Source organism: Callospermophilus lateralis, chromosome 4, assembly GCF_048772815.1.
Source record: "Callospermophilus lateralis isolate mCalLat2 chromosome 4, mCalLat2.hap1, whole genome shotgun sequence".
In the NCBI taxonomy this organism is placed as follows: Eukaryota; Metazoa; Chordata; class Mammalia; order Rodentia; family Sciuridae; genus Callospermophilus; species Callospermophilus lateralis.
In genome coordinates, this window is record NC_135308.1 from 90,794,713 (window position 1) to 90,816,999 (window position 22,287).

A 22,287-nucleotide genomic window follows, 5' to 3' on the forward strand; every position below is an offset into this window, starting at 1 on the left:
TACTTCCAATGTAAATATTTTAGGTGAAGTTAAAACCAAAATAAATATAAAAATGAACAGTAGGAGGGATGAAAACTTACCTGAACAACACTTAAGATGGTATGATATATATATATATATATATATATATATATATATATATATATATATATGATCTACAAATACAAATATATAAGAACAAACACATATTCAGAGGCAACAAAGCATGGGAAACAATAGAAACTCCATGACAGAGTTTTATATTTAATGAGTCTCTTTGCTACTGCTACAAGCAGTAATATAGAAAATGGAATGAACCTGGAAAAGAGTGCTTTTAGAACTCATGTTGTTTCCATTACGAATGTAAAAACAAGAGTCATATAGGCAAAGGAAATATTATATATGCTAGAGAACACTGCTGGGGAATTCTCAGAGAGAAAACAGGAAATTTTAAGATCATAAACAAATGATTTCTAAATTTAACCCCTTTTAAAGTATCATTTTCAGCAAGCATTTTTAATATGTCTTTCCTCATTTTAAAAGGACATATTTTATTCCCTTGGTTTAGGACAGAATTGTTAAATATCTACTACTTTAATAACTGAAATTAATTGAATTATAGTCATAGGTACAGATTACACTTTACTATTTGATTATATTCCTACCATCCAGCTAGTTTTCATACTTTATGAAAATTGGAAAGCTATTTTTGAGAAATAAAACTTTTAGTACTACAATCATGATGAATTTAAGGCATATCTATGTCAGACAATACTATAATTATATTGATAAGTTGACATAAGAGGCATTAAAAAAGTATTTTTTTCCTGGATGTTTTACTTTGGTTTTAAAGTTCACCCTAAAAGGTGGGGAGTGGAGAGAAAGAAAGAAAGAAAGAAAGAAAGGAGAGAGAGAGAGAGAGAGAGAGAGAGAGAGAGAGAGAGAGAGAGAGAGAGAGAGAGAGAAAGAAAGGGGAAAAGAAACTTCTAGCTGAAGTACATCTGTCATCTGTGAACCATTCACAACATACCCAAGGAGCTCATCATTTACCCACTAACGTATCATATGTAGCCAAAAACAGTGAGTAGAAGAAGACAAGTCTTGTAATATTGGAATGCTTCAGAAAAACACATAGGAAATTCAATAGTCTATCTTCTTTTTAAATGACCTAACATTCAATCCTCTGTAACACATGCTTGCCAGAGAATTGATATAAAATAGCCGACAAATTCAAAGTTTTTCTACTTTCATGCTATTTCTGTATTGTTTTGTTTTGTTTTGTTTTAAACATGACAAGGAACTGCCTTCATATTACATATCTGAAGAAAGTATTCTTCATGAACACTTTTACCTTGGAAACTCCAATCTTATTCTTCTTTCTAAGAGATGATGTCGTTTCCAGCAATTGTTTCCACTGTTTGATCTTATTACCTTCTTCTACAGAATAACTTTAAGTAATATAAAAATTGAGAGTCTTTGTTTTTTGAGGGGACTTTTTTCACCTATAAGAAACACTTAAATTATAGTATTTCACTTGGCAGTCAAAATAACTATTTGAGATTTGTAGCCATTTTATCCCAATTACAAACGGGGAGATCCCAAAACTAATAAGTACAGAGATGAAGAATACCAAAGTTATGCCATCTCTCCTAAAAGATATTAAAAGGTGACACATGTTAATGTCTCAGAAATACAACATAATATATGAAAATTCTAATAAGTATGTTTAATGCTAACCAAATGTCCAAACTTTAAACAAAGTTCCATTGACCAGTGACTTTACCATTCTTCCAAATGTCTTGATATAAAAGATGGCTATTTATACAAAAGTTAAAAATAGTATTTTCATCTTGTATGGTGATAATAAATACCAGGGTTAGTATTATCCTTCTTCTACTTTGGTTTTCCTATTAAGAATAATTTATAAGGATTGTCCTTCCTATTACATTTCTAATTTCTGGAATTCCAGGAAAAATACAGGGGCTGATTTTCTAGTTCCCATGCAACTATTCTGCAATGGAATTTCTGTCTTACAAAATCACATATTTCAGGTGAAAGTTGTCAATTAGGAAAATAAGAACAACTGAATTTATGCTTGCTTTAGATTTTTACTCAATATGCAATCATTTCTCCTTTTGACAGAGTGATGGGTAATGGTTGTTATTTGATGAGGATTAAAAGAACATGAACAAATCAGAAGACTTCTAAGAGTGAAGAATTCATATAAACCATGAGAATAGAAGCTATTTACACAGAACCTTATTTATTTGTTTGTTTGTTTGTTTGTTTATTCATAGTTCAGCACTAGGGATTCAACCCGGGGCATTGTAACACTGAGTCACTCTAGACCTTTTTTAAAAGTTTTTTTGGGTTTTTTGTTTGTTTGTTTGTTTGTTTTAATTTTGAGACAGGATCTTGCCAAATTGCTTAGGGCCTTCCTGAGTTGCTGAGGCTGGCTTTGAACTTGTGACCCTCAGGCCTTAGCCTCCAGAACCACTGGGATTACAGGCTTACACCACTGGGGACCATACCTTTAAAAAGTGCTGATGTACACCAAACTTCCTACATAGTAATTTTCAACCTAGAAAGAAACTCAAGAAGCATATTTCACTGATATTTTATCTAGAAGTAGCCACGAAGTAAGCTATGATGCTATTTCATTGCTAGAAATTGGTGTAGTTCTTACTTATTAGATAATGTCTGCAAAATACCTTGAATAATGTGTACACATTATTCAGAAATGTTTTTCCACCATAAATATGCATAATATTTCTTTATGTTAACTAATCTGTACAGAAATGGAAGCTAATACTGATTAAAACAGGAAAGCATTTGAAGAATTATGTTCAATAATTATATTCAATTTTTAGTTGATTACACTTATCTGTTCTCTATATTCTCCTTTGATTGTAAACAAAATGAACAACAGATAAAGATCACTCACAGTCATGAGACTGTTACCCATTGACAATGTTGGGTTTACTTAGACCTGGAATAGTACTGGGAAAATGCATGGCTATGCAGAGAGTTCAGAGGCCTATGTTCAAAGAGAGCCCTGTTCCTGCCTTGCTAATGACCTGGTCTTGCCCAGTTCTAATAATTTAGGGATATGATTTCCAAGGTCTCTCTCAACTCTAAACTCTCCAGCAATTTCCTCTTTTGGAAATCATTTTTTTTTTATTTCCAAAATAAAATTTCTTATCCCTCTCAGTTTCATCCAATGTATTTATTTTGTCTTAAGACTTTTAAGACTGTTCAGAGCAGTTGATCATTTATTTTGACCCTCTAGCATATGGCATAACTCTAAAATCACATATCAATAAAAGAGTCAGGAAAATACAATTTTAACTAACTAAAGATAGCTAGTTCAATTTAGCTAAAAATGACCAGGAAAATTTAATTGGTCACAAAAAATGATGCTTTTTTTCCAAAGAACTAATTTCATGACTTAACAGTGTATTTGTGATTCTGAAAAAATTTGTGCTTAAATTTTGAAGTTCATTATTTTAATTTTCTATGATAAGTACAATTATATTTATTATATTATCTTATTGGGAGAATACTTAAATGCAGTTTCTTACTATACTGAATACTTTACATCACTGATTGAACAGCTATTGGCATGTGGGGGAAAATAAATACAAAGGATTCTGCCTTTATCCAAAAATTCAAGACATCAAATGAAAAATTAACAGGTAAACTAACAGGTTTTATTTTTTTTTTAAGAGAGAGTGGGGAGAGAGAGAGAGAGAGAGAGAGAGAGAGAGAGAGAGAGAGAGAATTTTTTTTAATATTTATTTTTTAGTTTTTCGGCAGGCACAACATCTTTGTTTGTATGTGGTGCTGAGGACCGAACCCGGGCCGCACGCATGCCAGGCGAGCGCGCTACTGCTTGAGCCACATCCCCAGCCCCAAACTAACAGGTTTTAATGTGAGAAATTCTCAAAGGCAAACTGTGTTCAAGAAAACCTAGTTTTTAAAAGAATTCTATGGACACCCTGAAAATCTACTACCAAATACACAGCTAACTTTTTTTATTTTTCATGTTACTGTTAACAAAAATGACTTACTGCAGAACTTGGAAAATAATTCAGACTATATACAAGATGAAAAAAGAAAGAAAAGAGACATTGCCAAGCAAATGCATTAATTTAATTACTCAACAGGCATTTATAGAACCATTATAACTGTTTTCAAAACCAACCATAAATATATTAAAATTTTAATTTTTAAACTGCCTACTTTCAAAAATAGGGGAAAAAAGGTAAATTAATATTAATAAATTGCCCTGAAGTTGAAGAACTATGTAGGTGTCAAATGGCATATTTCTCTTAAAAAAAAACTAAACACTAATTGATTTTAAAGAAATCATGGATCTGAAATCAGAAATACTTATTTCTAAAGCTTTCATAAAGCCTAGTGATAGACTAAAAGACTCTAAGCATTTGTAAGATATGTCGACATTCTAAATATCTTATGAAAACAAAATCATATATTAAATGTCATGAATGTTCTTCCTTTATTGAGAAACCAACTTCTTATTTATCTAGTATTAAAAGCTGGGCAATTACTCTTGATGCTAACGAACAAAAAACTTAGAGAATATTGTTCTTATACTGAGTGTATACTCTGAAAACTTTTATGCATACTCTGAGAAACAAAAAGTTATTGATATACTTAAAGTTTTACTAAGCATCTTTCCTGGGCAGAGCAAAAGTAACTTTTAACTTAGACTTATGACTAGTGTAGACATAGACATTTTTGCCAATTTCATAAACAACAACAAAGTCAACACTAACTAAATAAACTAAAACTCAACAATTTTCACAGAGACTAATTTTTCTAGTTTTTCTCAATAAATTTAAAGGAAAGTATGGGGTGGGGGGATACCTGGTTTCTGATTCCATAGCTAACATGAAGCAGAATGGAAATTTGAACCCAGGTCTTTTGATAACAAACCTAGTGACTATTCCACTATGCAAGAGAACTACTCTCAAAGTCTATCTACAATATAAGAGAGATTGATAAAAGTATACATTATGAAACAAAATTCTGTTCAGAGTTAAAGTTTCAAAAAAATGATTTCAAAATGAGATGACCAATTTCTGAACTTTTAAGAATTTAGAATTAGCTTTTATGTACTTAATAAATCATGTATTAAAGAATAAATTGAAAAAACTCCCAGAAGTAAAATGAGAATTTAGAACTACAGTAGGAAACAAAGGTAGTATGTATAAATCAATAGTTTTCATATATAAGTCAAAGTTCTTAAGACTTAACGGGAGAAAGAGCCAATTAGCATTAGTGACAAAAAGAATAAATTCACTCATACAGAAAACCTATCTGAAGAAATCTTTAAAATACAGAAAGACATACCAAGTTCCTGGATAGATACCATCACATCAGTATAATAAAAATGTGAATTATTCCTAATATATACATATAATAAGTTAAAAATTAAAATATCAGCATATGTTTAAAGTATTAAAAACACTGATTCAAAAAAAATGAATAAGATAATCAGAAAAACTCTGAAAAAAAGAAGAAGAATGGTCAATTTAATAGAAAGTAGAACATAACATAGAGTCTCATTGATTAAAACAATGTAGCATCAAATAAATTGAAAAACCAATGGAAAAGAAAAGGAGGTGGGTGAATGATATAGGTGGCATTCAACTAATGCTTTTGGAGTACCTCATTATCAATAGGAATAGGAATATGAATTCCAAATGGAACAAAGATCTAAATGTATAAAACAAAATCATACATTTTCAGAAAGGAACATGAACAAACAAATATAATTTGGAGAAATTCTTACTAGCAATGGATTGAAATTCAGAAGCCATAAAGCAAAAAATAAACCCAGAATTATAAGTGCCACAAACTTCTGAACAAAAACAAAATCACCAAAAAACTCAAAAGAAATGCAACAACTACAATATCCAAGGAAAGAGCTATTTTCCATGATAAGTAAAGAGCTCTTTGAAATCAATGAAAAAAAAAAAAAAAAAAAAAACCACCAACCCCATAGCAAAAGAGGCAAATAATACAAATTGTCCAAAGCAAAGGAAAGGCTTGGTAAACAAATAAAGAACCTCAGCATCTTTCATTATAATAAAAATGCAATTGTCTACCACAAGGTGATAATAATATATTAATCTATCAGAGTGGCAAAAAAATAAAATCTTTGATGAATATTTTATTAGACAACATCACTCATTTGTAAATAATTAGTTATGCCCCTTAGAATGTTTTCCTGCCAATGAAGTTTGCCTCCTACCCTACTGACTTTGCCCTAGACGTGTTTTTTTCTTTGGTCAATGCAATATGGAACTTTCTAAACGCATATTTGATTTCACTAGTTGCTTTTTTTGTTTTGTTTTGTTTTTGCCCTCCACCATGAAAACAGCATTCCCCAGGTAGAGGCTAGTTCATCAGCCTAGGTCCCAGAATGAGAAAACACTTGGAGCCAAATGGAACCTAGCCCACTTCAATCAAGCCAACATGCAACTGACCCACAGCCAACCCAGAAACCTCATGTAACATATGCATGAAAAAAAATTATAATCCACAGAGAGAGCAGGGTTGTTTGTTAACACAGCAAAAGCTTACAAACACGTACAGTCTGTTTGTGACTTATGGAAGAGGCACTCTCATATATTACTAGAAGAAATGTATATTGATACAAGCCTTATGGACAGCAATTTGGAAATAGCCAACAAAATTACAAATGCAATTTCATTTCTGGTAATTTATGTCAGAAATATGCTTTCACATGTGCAGAATTTTATATATTCAAAGTGAATCACTATACAACAGCCTGTAATATCAAAGGATTGGTAACCACCCAAAGGTCCAATAATTAAAATAAAACAACTCCATGGAATACTATACAGCTGTACGCTTCTAAATTTTATTTTTAAAAGTTAAATATAAATTAGTCAAATAATCCAACAGAGATATAATTAAACTAAGTAGGCCTTAGTGGTTGTCTATCAACTTTATACAGAATTTCTCAAATTCAGACAGCAAACCTAGACAGATATGCTTTCAGAGGCCTGTGAGTAATTACATATTCTTTTTATCATTAAAATTAATTTAACTGCTAGAAAGTCCAAAATTTCCACTCATGATGATATACCTCAATTTAAATATTTGCATAAAATACGTTTCAGAAATAAATGTTTAACTGAAATTTATAGACCCAGTAGATACATTCTTGAGTGTGTGTGTGTGTGTGTGTGTATATATATATATATATATATATATATATATATAAATTTTAGGATATAAGTCAAATTTTAGGAATAATTGGTATTTGTAAACTGAAATTCTTCAATACATGTTCTGGCCTGGTTTGCTTACACAGCCTTATCTCTCCCTACATATCATAAACTTCCTGTACAATGATGCACTGGTAGAGTTGTGGCACAAGTCTTATATCTGCTTCCAACCATTATTATATATGAACTATACATTACTCCTGGGATATCTTCCATGCCCTCTTCCCCCAATTTGATCAGGCTAATTTCTACCCATTCTCAAAGATTTGTAATGTATCAGTCCCTACTGGATTCCTATCATTCTTATTCCATAATACCTAGTAGATCATAAACTCACCTCACTTGACTCTATGCTCTATAAAGATGGATGCTTGTCTTTCATTGTATTTTTAAGACAATTTAAGGCATTGAAATACCACAGCATTCTCTAACTGAAGAAAAAGTCAGAGGAAACTGGGTCTCTAAGCTCCAATATTATTATCTAATTTTATAATATCTCCCCACCTTCAATTTTACATCTAAGTTAAATATTACTTCCTCAATGAAGCACAGTCTAGATTGGGATTAAGATGAAAAAATAATGAGAGTTGGAGGGCCAAGCTGCAGAGGCAATAGTGCTATTATCAACAGAAATTTGGAAGTTAGAACATTTGGATGGGAAGAGTGATGAGCTGTGTGGAATCTGACATAATGGTACACCTCTTAGAGGTTGCTAACTTAGTGATTGAAAAGTTACATTGAAGTGTGTAAAATATAGAAAAAGTAGATTTTGATTTTATAAGTATAAAAGGCTATGTGACAAGGTGAATAAAATACTACACTGGAAAGGATAAAGTTTCAGGAAAGTACAAACATCAAGAGTTAAAGAATAAAAAGGCCTACTTAAAAAGCCATTGATTTTGGCAAGTATTCACTGGTGAGAGATAACTCTTAAAAGATCAGGAGAACAGTGTTCATCTCAGGCAAAATGGAGCCATAAATTCTACAGCCCTCTCTGACCACACTCAGTCAACATACACATACACACTTGCAAAAGTTCCATTGCTTTGCATAAGAAATAATTTAGAAAGGACAAGGGGTTTCCAATTAGGAATTACATCAGAAAAATAAAAGATAAAAGTTATCAACAGAAGGCATACTCCAGGAAAATATATATTAAAGGAAAAAAAGTGCTGAAATTAAAAACAAAATCTGACATTTTTGAGAAAAAAAATAATGGACTAGCTTTTGCTTTCATAACATAATGGACCTCTTCATTAATTTCATAATGGCAATAATCCCTGTCAAATACAACTGCCATCCCATTTTTCCATGGGGCCAGATGCTATTTTGGCAATTAGGCAGTCACTGCCATTTTGATTGCATTTAAACTGATCAAGTATGCAACTGCCCATTGTTGTCCTTTTCTTCTAATAGGAATGATTTGAATCTTATTTTTGATCTAAAAATATTCCATTTATATCTCTTTGTTGATAGATTTTCCTGTTGCTTTATTTCAATGTCCTGTAGAAATCATTAGTGACATTATGCCAAGGGCTGAACCTCATAAGCAACCTGAGCATTTTGATTCACTCAAAATGAAACCCACAATTCACTAAAAGAAAATATAACGATTCTGTCCAATTAAACTGTTAAATTAAATGGAGAGAATCTAATGATTTTCCTTTATCATTCTGATATTCTAGAAGCAAGAAAAAGGAACAATAAGTACTAACACATATGTAGAAGATGCCCATTCTTTTATGGTTTAAGGAAAGCAAGCACATTCTTTCATAAGGAAACTGCACTATTTTATAAAAGGCAGTATAATGGATGTACTTATGTGTAACACATATAAAAAACTTCTAAAACATATTTAAATAAAGTTTTAACTCAATCAAACCAACAGAAAGCTATTTTACTCAAAGGTTGCCTGAGTGCAAAACTAGTCATGAAAACTTCAAATGAGATAGCAGTCAGGTTCTATCATTTTAAAACAATATGTTTATCTTATTTCTATTTTTCTATAATTCCTATCAAACACATATAATTATGCTTTTCTGTCACATATATGCTGTTCTGGCTGCACAACTCTAACGTAAAAAAAATTAAAGGTAGATGTAACATATCCTCAAAAGAGAAAATTTCAGAATCAGAGAGAACTAGACTGGTTAATTTAATAATCTGAACTTAGAGAACTTTTAGGGATATGTTCAATAGGATTACAACACCTGTCTTATCCTAAATCTCTTATGTATGCATGCATGAATGAATACAAAAAGTTGAAAAACTCTAAATTCTACTCAGTGGATACTTTTTGCATTTGAGGTGAAAAGTCTTTTATTTTATTTTTTTTAAAGAGAGAGTGAGAGAGGAGAGAGAGAGAGAATTTTTTAATATTTATTTTTTAGTTATCAGTGGACAAAACATCCTTGTTTGTACATGGTGCTGAGAATCGAACCTGGGCCGCACGCATGCCAGGCGAGCGCACTACCACTTGAGCCACATCCCCAGCCCCTGAAAAGTATTTTAAATAAGCACTCTGAAAATAAAACCAGGCTGCTTGTGAACTACTTATAACTGGTAATAAAAATTTAAGCAGTTGTCTTTGAGCTTTTTAGCCTCAGAATACTTCCTGAAAACCAACACAAAACAAACAAAAAGTTTAAACCAGACATATTAAAGAATAGGGGTGAGTTTGTGTGTGTGTGTGTGGGGGGGTTGTAGCACAGTTGAGACAAATTATTATTCTACCAAATCTCTCTCTTCATAGCATAGTCTAAAAAATATCACACTGACATAATTCTAAATGGCTGCAGAAATGAATCAAGTTATGCTATGAGAGATAAATATTATTATTTTAAAGAATTTTAAGTAGATACTCATAAATATAACATATACCATAAAATGCCTTAATTATCACAAGTTTGCCTTTTTCCCTGTTATTATTTTTTCACTGTCTCAATATACTAAATGACTATAAATGTCACCATATTTCATATTTCCCATAATTCACATGTATTTCTCAGAAGAGACATTTAATATATATCCTTTATTCACTTTGCATCCATTCCCTGGGCAGAAAAATATATATATATATTTAGATCACTATTGTATGCTTTACTGAATGAAGTAGAGTTGTCATCCTGTTATCATAGGGGTACCAATATAGAATGTCCACATTATACAACATGTTCAAATTTCCCTCAAGGCCAACCTTGAAAAGGGGACTAACATAATATATACCTAGAGAAGACAGTGGATGCTTAGTATAAACTCCAGAACAACAATGCATGCTTCCCTAAGTGTTCACTATGTGCTTTATTACTGCTATTTATGAAGGTAATAGACCAGGTAATTCAGTACAATTACTTGCCCATGTGTTTTGCAAGCACTTAAAGTACATCAAATATAGCAAAAAAGGCTTTGGCTATTTTAAACAAAAATATATTTGTGTCTAAATTAGTTAACATATACAAGTATGGGTATATCTTTAAAATTAAAAACATATTTCCACTAACTGTGACTCACCTTAAGAAAAGAGTCTTGATAGAGACACATAACAGAAAGTCAACAGGTTGAGCTGGTTTTAGCAAAAATCTAAACCTGAAGAAGCAGTCACGAGAGGCACAGGCCTCCACTGAGGCCAGGGTGAGAGCCAGATTGAAGCTCCTTGGACTTCCAGCAGCCCCTGGGGCAAGGCAGGAAGGGAATGCGCTGGGTGTGCAAAGCTGTGCATGTTAACATTCACAACCATGAATGAGCCCTGCGCTCTATGCCAGCTACTGCATGCATGGTAGATGGATTATCCTGGTGGTGGCACTGCCTGTCAACTGGCCTTCTTGTGGAGCCTATGAAACTGTCCACACTCAGTACCCAGAGCTGGGGGTTGGGGCTGGGCCATCTTGGTCAACCTGAATACCAAGCCTAATCTTGTTTCTGAGTGTACGCAGACCTGCACCGCCATGTTTAAGGCAAATGCTTACTTGTCAATCAGCTAGTCCTTTGGTTTTACTTGATGTGGAAAGAGCATGTTAGGCTACTGTCATATTCTGCCTCCACCACATGAATCTTTGCAGTTAGATGGTGATGAGGAAACCAGGCACAGAAACCAGTGGTAAAATACTCAGTACTGGACAACTTTCTTATCTGTAGATGGGATGAGAGTTCACAATCCCCTTGTGGTGCTCTCTTAGAATAATAAAAACAACTACTCTGCAGATATGCAGACCTAGGTTGTAGAATTCCTAGAATTGACTTTGTAGCACCTTCAGTCCAGATCACAGTTCTATTCAGCTGTAGAAATATCTGTGTGGTCTGTCACTTGATGCAGTTAATGTCATTATTTATTCAAGATTTCAAAGAAGCAACATAAATGACCTTCACAGAGACATATTCAGTCCTGCAAAGTTGAGAATTAGGCGTGTGAGGGAAGATGAGATAGAAGTTCAATACTTAAAGAAAAAAAAAGTTAATCTGCACCACCATCACCACCATCACTACTACATTTCTTGAGGAAAATCCAGTAACTAAAAAAGCCAGAGTGAACTCATCAAGAGGTTTGTTTGCATAAATGGTCAGTATTGTTTTATTTATTTTTTATTTTTCTTCCGCAGAAAGGGTGAAGAAACAAGTTTGTTTCTGTTTAGGCAGAAATGAAAAGGCAGGAGATGTGGGGCCAGGAGATTATTATTTTTACCATAAACTGTAATTAATATGTTTTATATTGGTATGAAAATTAATACATAAAAATCAAATTGATTTAAATAAAACATTTCATCTGGTCAGAAGTGAGATTAAAGAAACATAATGAAGAAAAATATATTGAACTACCCAGTACAGTTAAGTTTTATTAATTTAATTAGCAAATGGTCCAATTTCTGAGCATTAACACTTCATATACAATAACAGCCAAGCCCAACTTTATATTATATATTTAAATATTTATAATATGCCTACTGGGTACAGTTGTTCTTCAATATACAATGGAATCATGTCCCTATAAACCCATCTAAAATTAAAAATGTCATAAATCAAAATATCTTTAATACACCTAGCTTACTGTCTTGCTGTTCAGCCCCACAGTTCACTGCAGAATATCAATTTTTTAAGCCTGTGATCACATGGCTGACTGCGAACTGTGGTTTGCCCCTGTTGCTCAACATCCTGCAAGACAGGTATGGCATAGCACTAGCATGAGAAAATATCAAAATTCAAAGTATGGTTTCTGTACTTTCAGATTGCTTTTTACACCATTGTAAAGTTGAAAAAATCATAAGTTGAACCATCATAACTTGGAGACCATCTGTACATAGTTAACTACAATAGATATGTATCAAGTTATATGCAGAAATTTCAGAAGCGATGTAATATAGTGAATAGACACAAATGTTTCTTCTATCAAGTTAGGGAACCCAGGTTCAAGTTATAGTTCTGACCTAGAATGTTTCTGATCCTCAGTTGCCTTTCTAAATTGGGGGTGATAAAAATATCTTATCATAAACTTTCCAAAGATAATACACATATTTAATATTATAACATAAACAAAAAATGCTTGTGGTCTATAAAATGTAACATAAGTGCTAGGAATTATTGCACCCAATAAAGTATTGTTTGTAAACTTAGAAAAGTAACTTTACAGAATAAAACAAGCTACAAAAATTCCTTTATAAAATGACCTCTTTCAATACTACCATTCTTCATATCAGTGATTACATTTTCCTCTTGAGTGAATCATGCTGAAAAGAGCAATAAGATGCTTCCTAGCAGCTGTATGTTTAACCCATAGTCAATTATTTTCAGATTGTTTATGCTGCATACAATGCATACCATGAGAAAAGAAACAAAAACATTAAGCATCTGAAATGAGCTTTTAAATGTTAAGATTATTTAAGCATTTCATTTGTTATACAATTTATATGATATATAGCAGAAGCATACACACACTGTAAGGGAATGAATTTGAAAAGTCGACACTAGGTGGGTCCATAGTGATGAACTGAACATTTTAAATTGTAATGTGAAAAATATATGTGTTTAAAATAGATGCATTCCAGCATAAAAAGTCAATTGTAACTGAGAAAAATGAAAAGTTCAATTGATATTTTTTGAAAGGCATATTGAATATACATCAAAAGAAAATATAATAAGTAACTATGAAAAAATATTTTAAACTATTTCTTAATCTAGTGACTTACTATCCTGCAAATAAGTTTCTTTTTGTAAAAATCAAACATACAATATGCGACATGTAGTAAAAAGTAGGAAGACAGATACAAAGTCTATACATTATCTAGACCCTATAACATATAACACATTTGCTGTGCAAAGATTAATCATAGTAACATTGTATTTTACACTACTACTTTTGCCAGTATGGTTTACCCTATCACCTAGCAGAGGAATGCAAAAGTAATCACTCCTTTTCTCCATATAAAAGAGAACCTAACAAACTTTCTGTTGACTCATTTTTCTTATTTTGAAACAGTTTTATTGAGATTTAAATTGCAGATCTACAGCTGACCCATTTAAAGTAAAATCATACAATTTAGCTTATAAATAAATCTTCTTTGGTATATGACATGGTTTATTTTTTAAATTTTTGGTTATATCATAAGATTTGTTATTTCAAATGTTCAATTCAGTGGCATTAATTATTTTCACAATGCTGTGCAGCCATTATCACTACATATTTACAAAACATTTTTATTACCCCAGAGACTTCTGTAACCAATAAACAACTCCCCATTCCTCTTCCCCCAGCCTATGGTAATTTCTAATCTACCTCTTGTCTCTATATATCTGTCTGTACACACATTTCACATTGAGTGCAATCATACGGTGTTTGTCCTTTGGTGTCTGGTATTTTTCACCTAAAATGAAGTTTTCAAGGTTCATCTGTATTGTAGCATGTATCATTTCTTTTTATGACTGAATAATATTGTGTTGTATGAATATACAGCATAGTATTTATCCATTCATCTGTTGATGGACATTTGGGTTGTTTCCAGCATTTGGTTATTGTGAATACTGCTACAATGAACACTGGTGTACAAGCATCTGTTTAGGTCCTTGTTTTCTGTTTTTCTGAGTATATAATTGGGAGTGCAACTTCTGGGTTATATGTCAACTCTACATTTAACTTTTTAAGGAACCACCACAATCTTACGTAGCATTCTGACCAGCAATTTATACGTGCTCTAATTTTTTCATATCCTCTACGATACTTGATATTTCCCATTATTCCTACTAATATTTTTAAATCCAACCTTGTAGGTGTATCAACTGACTTATTTTTGTTCAACAAATACGGATTTATCCATGGAGATATCAACTGCAATTTCTACTGTCCCTTCCCCTAAAGTGGATTTACCCTTAAAATATATAATATAAACATGTAAACTAGATCTTGAATTTACAGAAGGCAGTAACTTGCAGATAACTTTTTCATATTTCCCCAAGTCTAGAACTTAACTGTAAATAACATAATTTGTTACTTGAAAAAATAATCAAGTGCTTATTGAATAATTATTGTATTTTATGAATAAAAACTATAATCTCTGTTCATTTCTTTACTCTTCTCAAGTATTTTACCAACTAACAGGTTTGGGAAGGGGAAAAACTCAACAGATTGAGAGCTGCCATGTACTAATTATTGTCCAAACACTTTATGCAGGTATATTACATATTTCTCCAATAGATTAAATGAATATTTATTATTCCCATTTTATTAATGAAAAAAATTGAAGCCCTAAAAAAGTTATAACATGAGCAGAATTAGAATAAGTTGATGCTTCTCAAAATTTAATACTGTGTTTCTTTCTTGCATTGAGTAAATATGTATTAGGCATTCAAACAAGTCTCATATAGCATCCTAAAATACAAGAGATAAAAATTATACTTCTTTGATTAAAAAATGGGGAAAAGCCAAAATATCAACAAGGAGACCTTAACCTCTAAGGCTAAATGAAGGACTGCAGTTCAAAATAAAAAAGACTAGTGATAGCAGTGTTACCTCAAGCTTATAATGTCAATCAAGTATTTCTACTTATGAGTCAGAAACTGATCATAAATTTGTTAGGGTGAATCAGATTACAAAACTAAAAAGCAAAGTCACTAAAAATATCCTGGAGAAATACATAAATTTTCTTCTTTTAGTTCTTTTTGTGGTTTTTAAATAAAGCCATTTTTAAATTGAAAATAGTTATGTAAATATGGGCTATAGGATATGTTTTGACCTATGTATACATTGTAGAAAGATTAAATCAAGCTAACAAAGAGATCTATCATCTCATCAAAATTTTGGCAATGAGAGTGTTAAAAAATCTATTAGAAATTTTGAAATACATATTATTTTAAAATGAAATCACCACAGTATTCATTTCTTTTTTTAATTAAATTTTTTAATTTATGTATGACAGTGGAATGCATTACACTTCTTGCTATGTATATAGAGCACAATTTTTCAATATCTCTGATTGTATACAAAGTGTATTCACACCAATTTGGGTCTTCATACGTGTACTTTAGATAATAATGTCCATCACAGTACTCATTTCTACAGTCTAACTGAATCTTTGTACCCTTTTATCAACATCTCTTCTTTCTCCATCTCTCTCTCCATCCACAGGTCTGGTAACCAACCACCTTTTAACTCTTTGTTTCTATCAGATGAACATTTTTAGACTTTGCATATAAATTAGATCATATATTATTTCTTTCTGTGCTTGGCTTATTTGATTTAGCTAATGTGCTTCAGATACACTCACACTGTCATAAATGACCAAAATTCTATTCTTTATTAAGAATATATACTATTCCATTATGGATATACCCTGTATTTTTTGTTGTTGTTGTTGTTGTTCACTCATCTAATAATGGACCCTCAGGTAATTTTCATATCTTGGCTATTTTGAATAATACTGAAATCAACATGGAGGTTTGGATATCTCCTTGACTTAATGATTTCAATCCCTTTTTTCTTTTCATATTTTGGGTATACTTATTGTTTTGAACTTTTATTGTTCACCTTATGTGACCCAGACAAATTTTACACTCTCATTCCAAGTTAAAAGAAAAATATGTGTCACCCAGAAAAACTAATAGCATTACAAGATAAATGTATTATATTAAAAATAATTATAGAGAGATAAATTCATAATGAACTTCTCTTTCTTTTCAAAATCTAGATTAAATCTTTATAGAGTTAGATCCATTCTTCAGTTTTCCAAAATTTCTAGGCCTCTGGGCTGTAATAGCAGGAAGATAGTGCAAGTAAGAGAATGAGTCATTTTGGAAGAAAATAAAAGAGAAAAGTAATTTGTTGGATCATAATTTTACAATGAATGGATTAAAGCAGAACAGGAAAAAAATGAAGGATAAAGTTTTGATGTTGGGAAAATTAAGAAAACTCTAGTAGTACAAATGAAGTTTTAAGAGAAATTTCAGAGAGAAGAAAATTTAAAATCTGTTATGAGACTATAAGTGAAGACAAAATATTAAGGAAAAAGTGTTCTGGAATTGTATGGGAAAGAACTTATAAATTCAGGTTGACAAATAAAGACACTAATATCTCAATTTGAAAGTAATCACTTCTATTTGATGATAAGGTTAACCTAATAACTTAGTTTTACTATAGAGTTGCTCCTCAGCTTACAGGGGAGTTAAGTCACAATAAATCCATAGTCAATTAAAAATATCTTTTAGGTTCAAATGGGCCCATCACACCCCCTGTTGAACAACATAGTTTAGAAATATCATATACTGGAGAAATTTGTTGTTTCACCTCATGACTATGTGGTTGACTGAGAGTAATCATAACATATCCCTAGCCCAGGAAAAGATCAAAGCTAAAAATTCCAAGTATGGTTTCTGTTGATTGTGTATGGCTTTTGCACAATTACAAAATAAAATATATATATATATATATAAAGCAAATCATCCTAAGTCAAACAATAGTAAATTGGAGCTTTTTATCAAATTTATTATCAGTTACAACAGTAAGTGGAATTAATTTGGATTACTAATACCTAAAGTAGGCATATTAGATTCCTAGTTACTAAAAATAGATAGCCTAATGTGGAAAATTTTCAAGTATTTTATTTTAAATAAAATATTTGCCAAAATCTTAAAATGTTGCACAGCTAGGTCTTTTTATTGCTTCTTACTGATGGTTCAATACAATGACAATAGTCATATCAGACACAATTCTTTAAGATTTCTTTAGATGAATTTGCCATATAAATACATATATTTTAAATTCAAAGTAAGATTAGTGTAAAGCTTGAAAGACCAACTGCCAAATCATTGATTAGAGACATAGTGATTCTTCATGTATCCAGATACAACTTTTAAATTTTTTTTTTACATCATCTGTATTGGTTGGTTGGGTATTTGTCCTGAATGAACTATGGTTGCTTTGTCTTCATTACAGTCACTACTGCCTACTGTGAACCTACTTGTGTTACAGAAGCTTAGGAATGGGATACGGAACAGTGTGATATCCAAACTCTCTGGGTTCACATTCTGTTTCTGTCACTTAATAGCCATGCATCGAGCCTTGGTTTCCCCATATTTAAAGTGAGTATGATAGAACAATCTCTACTTGATAGGGTTATTTTAAGAACAAAATCAGTGAATATACATAAAATGGTAAGAAAAATGCCTGCACAAAATGTGCTCTCTACAAGGTTTGCTATTATTAAAGACCAGAAAGGAAATCTATAGTTTTATAATGTGAAACTTGTATTTAGCCCATCTTATTACTTACCCTAACAAAAGATAATCCTTCTTCAAAGACTTATAAGCAAAGTCCTGATGGGTAAATTAGAATTGACATATTGCTTCCAGTATTGACATGATCCTCATAATATAATCAATATAATTCACTGTAGCGATTAAGCACAACAATGAACAAAAAATAAATATTTATATTTAATACAGATTTATAAAATTAAAGAGCAAGTCAAATTTTCAATCTCTTTAAATAGTTGATTTTAAAATAAAAGTACAGTGAATAAATTCTTTCAGAGTGTAGAACTCAATAAAATCCTTGAGTGGTTATAAAACACTATACTCTGATTATAGATTTAAAAAAAAAACCTATTCTGTCTGGAATTAAATAAACCTAAAATGTATTTTGAAAAAATTAAGAAACTGATACAACAGAGTTTGACAAAGCTTGGCAAAGCTTTTAGTCAGTTATAGAGTGCCTTTAAATAAAGGTAAAAATTTAATCACTCAAAATTAATATTTCATCACTCTAAATCTATAAAGAAGAACTGATAAGACTAAAGACTGAGGAAGCAGAAAAATGATAAAGGTTATCCGAAAATCCAAAATTTAAAATGCTCTAAAATCTGAAATTTCTCAGCACTAAAGGGAAAATTCCACACCTGACCTCATATGCCAGATCACAGTTGAAACAAAAGCATGCTAAAAATGTTGTATAAAATTACCTTCAGGCTATGTGTATGTAAAACATAAGTGATATTCATGCTTTCACTTGGATCCCATCCCTAAAATATCTTGATAGGTACATGCAAATAGTTCCCAATCTAAAAAGATAAAAATTTGAAACACATTTGATCCCAAACATTTTGGATAAGTGATTCTCAACCTGTATGTTAAAGAAAGGTGAAAATGTGTAAAAGGGGGTTGAAAGTGCTCGACACAAAATATATGTGATTATTTTTACATAGACCACCCCAAAGTGAGAAAGGAAAGAGGAACAAATGTTTTTCTAGTTCTTAAGCCACAAGTTTCCCAGGCCTATTAGTTCTAACCCTATTAGAATTGTAGTCCAGATACTAATTTGTGATTAAATACTCTTTTTGTTGGTTGGCTGGTTATTCAAACACAATTCATAACTTTATTTCTGTAAGAAAACGTGTTGTGAATTTCAAGTTCCAAACAAACTACTTGAAACAACCTGTTCACAAGTTTGGGACAGCTTGCATACTGTATGTTTTGGATTTAAGAAGTTAAATGACATATTACTGGATAAAACTTATTAGGACATGTGACTTATATAACTATTATTAATCTTCAATAAATTCTGCTGAAGAATGCAAAGGTGTGCTAAAATTTAATTTAAACCTCTGCAAAAGTTGCCTGGTAAATTTCCAAGAACAGATTGACTCATGGTATTTTCAATGTCCAAAAATTTGTCTTTCAGTCATAAAGTAAAGAAAGCCATGTTGCACATTTCAACACTTATGTCTTCATCTTAAATAAATATGAAGTCTAAATTGAGCCAATATCAAAACCAACCCAATAAAAATACCAAATTTTAAAACTACTTTTGATTTATTTTTAATATAGAAAATAAAACTTTAGAATTAATAATAGAAAGCTTGGGCAATATTAATTATATATAAAAACTGAGACTATAGATGTGATATCAAGCTTCACAAAATACCACACCTGTTATTTCTATACATCATTTTTATGAGCTGTTTAATGTCCTTAAACATCATTACCCAATTATTTTCCACGTTAGGTAAATATTTGTTGTCAACTTAAATGACAGGAAACTAATGACCCTTATCATAAGCTATCTAGCACCAACCAGTGAAAACAGGTTTTCTTTCCCTTTCACTGCAGGGTTACTCACCTTTCTCTTAATTATCTTGCTTATTTGAAATTTAAGACTGGCCAACACTAACAGGAAGTTACTAATTTTTTGTATCCTTATAAATGGATTAAATATATTTTCCCACATACTTTATTCATTATTCATCATCTTTAGATATTATCTATAAAAAGTAAAATATTTAGAAAACTTACACTTCATCTCTACTGTTATATCCTCCCTATGTTATTTATTTATTTATTTATTTATTTATTTATTGTTGGTTGTTCAAAACATTACATAGTTCTTGATATATCATATTTCACACTTTGTTTGATTCAAGTGGGTTATAAACTCCCATTTTTACCCCGTATACAGATTGCAGAATCATATCAGTTACACTTCCATTGATTTATATATTGCCATACTATTGTCTGTTGTATTCTGCTGCCTTTCCTATCCTTTACTATCCCCCCTCCCCTCCCCTCCCCTCCCCTCTTCTCTCTCTACCCTCTCTACTGTAATTCATTTCTCCCCCTTGTATTATTTTTCCCTTTCCCCTCACTTCCTCTTGTATGTAATTTTGTATAACCCTGAGGGTCTCCTTCCATTTCCATGCAATTTCCCTTCTCTCTCCCTTTCCCTCCCACCTCTCATCCCTGTTTAATGTTAATCTTCTTCTCATGCTCTTCGTCCCTACTCTGTTCTTAGTTACTCTCCTTATATCAAAGAAGACATTTGGCATTTGTTTTTTAGGGATTGGCTGGCTTCACTTAGCATAATCTGCTCTAATGCCATCCATTCTCCCTATGTTTTTAGGTGTATTTTTCTTCTTAGTTCTATCTGCCATTGCCTTTCTGAATTTAAATATTATACTTAAATGATCTTTACTTATAAATTAAAGAAATACCTATTTACTCCCTCTATGAATGACATAATTAATAAACCTTTTCTCTACCTCTTCTCCCTCTCCTCAATAAAATTTCAGCTATCAGTGTATTTTATATATGAAGGTTGTCTATTCATATTCTATTCTGTCAACTCTAAGAATTAAAAAATACGAATTTATCTCATGAAAAAAAAATGTAATTCTATATCTACATTTTTTTTTGTCATTCTGAAAGGGAATTTCCCAAACTTTCAGAATCTAAGGAATCCTTGCTTGCTTGTTTGCTTCTTTATCTTGTAGTGACCATACTTAGCTTCTATTTGTACCTACATCCCATATATTTCTTTATCTAAGATTTCTTTGTTTTTCTTGGGAGAGTGAAAAGTAAATTAAATGATTACATGATTGAAAGTATATTTTGTATAATATAAAATACATTTAAATATCTTTTTTTCCTTCTAACTTTGAAGACATGGCTTCATTTCCTGAGTATTCTCTATCATTAAAGAAATTTTAATGCTTATAATATTCTTATTCCTTTAAATGCAATATTCTTCCATATTTGTAATTTTTGGAGGAGTTTAGGTTAAAAAATCTCAACACCGTATATTAAAATGTAGAAATAGTCTTCTGCCCTATTTATGAGATGACTATCATTGATATTGGGAGGTAACATCAATAAGGAATTCTGGTAGATATTTAGGGAAATGTTTTAAAATACATCTAACAATTTCCATTTTTTGTTATGTTATCCCTAACATGTCTACAAACTTTGTCAACATGGCAATAGTTCTGGTTTATTCCCATCTGGAATTTTAGAGAGATAAAGGACCACTGCTTTTATCCCCCCCTTTCTCTCTTAGCATGTTATGATGTATCTGCTCTTTGTCTTTACCTCTCCCCAGAGGAAACCAGCCGCTTCTGTGCTACCAGTTGGCCCAAGTTTTAGCACAAACAGCAACAAGGTCTTCCTTTGGGAGACAGGCTAGGGAAGACTGAACAAGCCTCTCAGTGGCTTGGGCTATTTGGACAAGAATCCCTGGTTCTGTATTCTGAAGTATGTGTAGAAAATAGGTGAATAGGGTCGTGTGTCAGTGTGGGCATACTCCCTTGTCCACTCACACGTCCTCCTATTTCAGATTAGCAGGGCCATAACACAGTTGACATGGTACCATCTAAGTATCCCAATACTGAATCTGAATCTAGTACAGTCTATTTCAAGGAATTTTACAACTGTTAGAGTCTGTAAACAAGTCTAGATGGCGCCTGGCAAAATGCCAGAGGGAGTGGGTTGTGAGGTGGAGCCATTAAGTGACTATTAAGTGTGGAGATTTCTTATTGGTTGACTGATGTATGTAGTTTATGCTAATTAAGATAAGCTGTGCGAAATGTATAAATACCTCTGTTGTCTTACAATAAATGGCTCCCATTCCTGCTGTATCAACGTACACAAATTGTTCGTCACCCCCTGGCTAGTTTGCTGCAGCCGGACTGCGGCATACAACACCTTTGAATTATATCTAGATGGTAAGGATCCTCAACCAGTAGCCAGGATCTGGTACTAGATCTCCATGTTTTACTTGACT

General features: G+C 31.8%; 1 protein-coding gene across 12 annotated transcripts in view; it reads right to left on the bottom strand.

The window, feature by feature from the left end:
• Sox5 (SRY-box transcription factor 5) overlaps positions 1-22,287 on the bottom strand; it is a 967,314-nt gene that overhangs the window by 395,615 nt on the left and 549,412 nt on the right. The gene's annotated exons all lie outside the window — the stretch shown is intronic.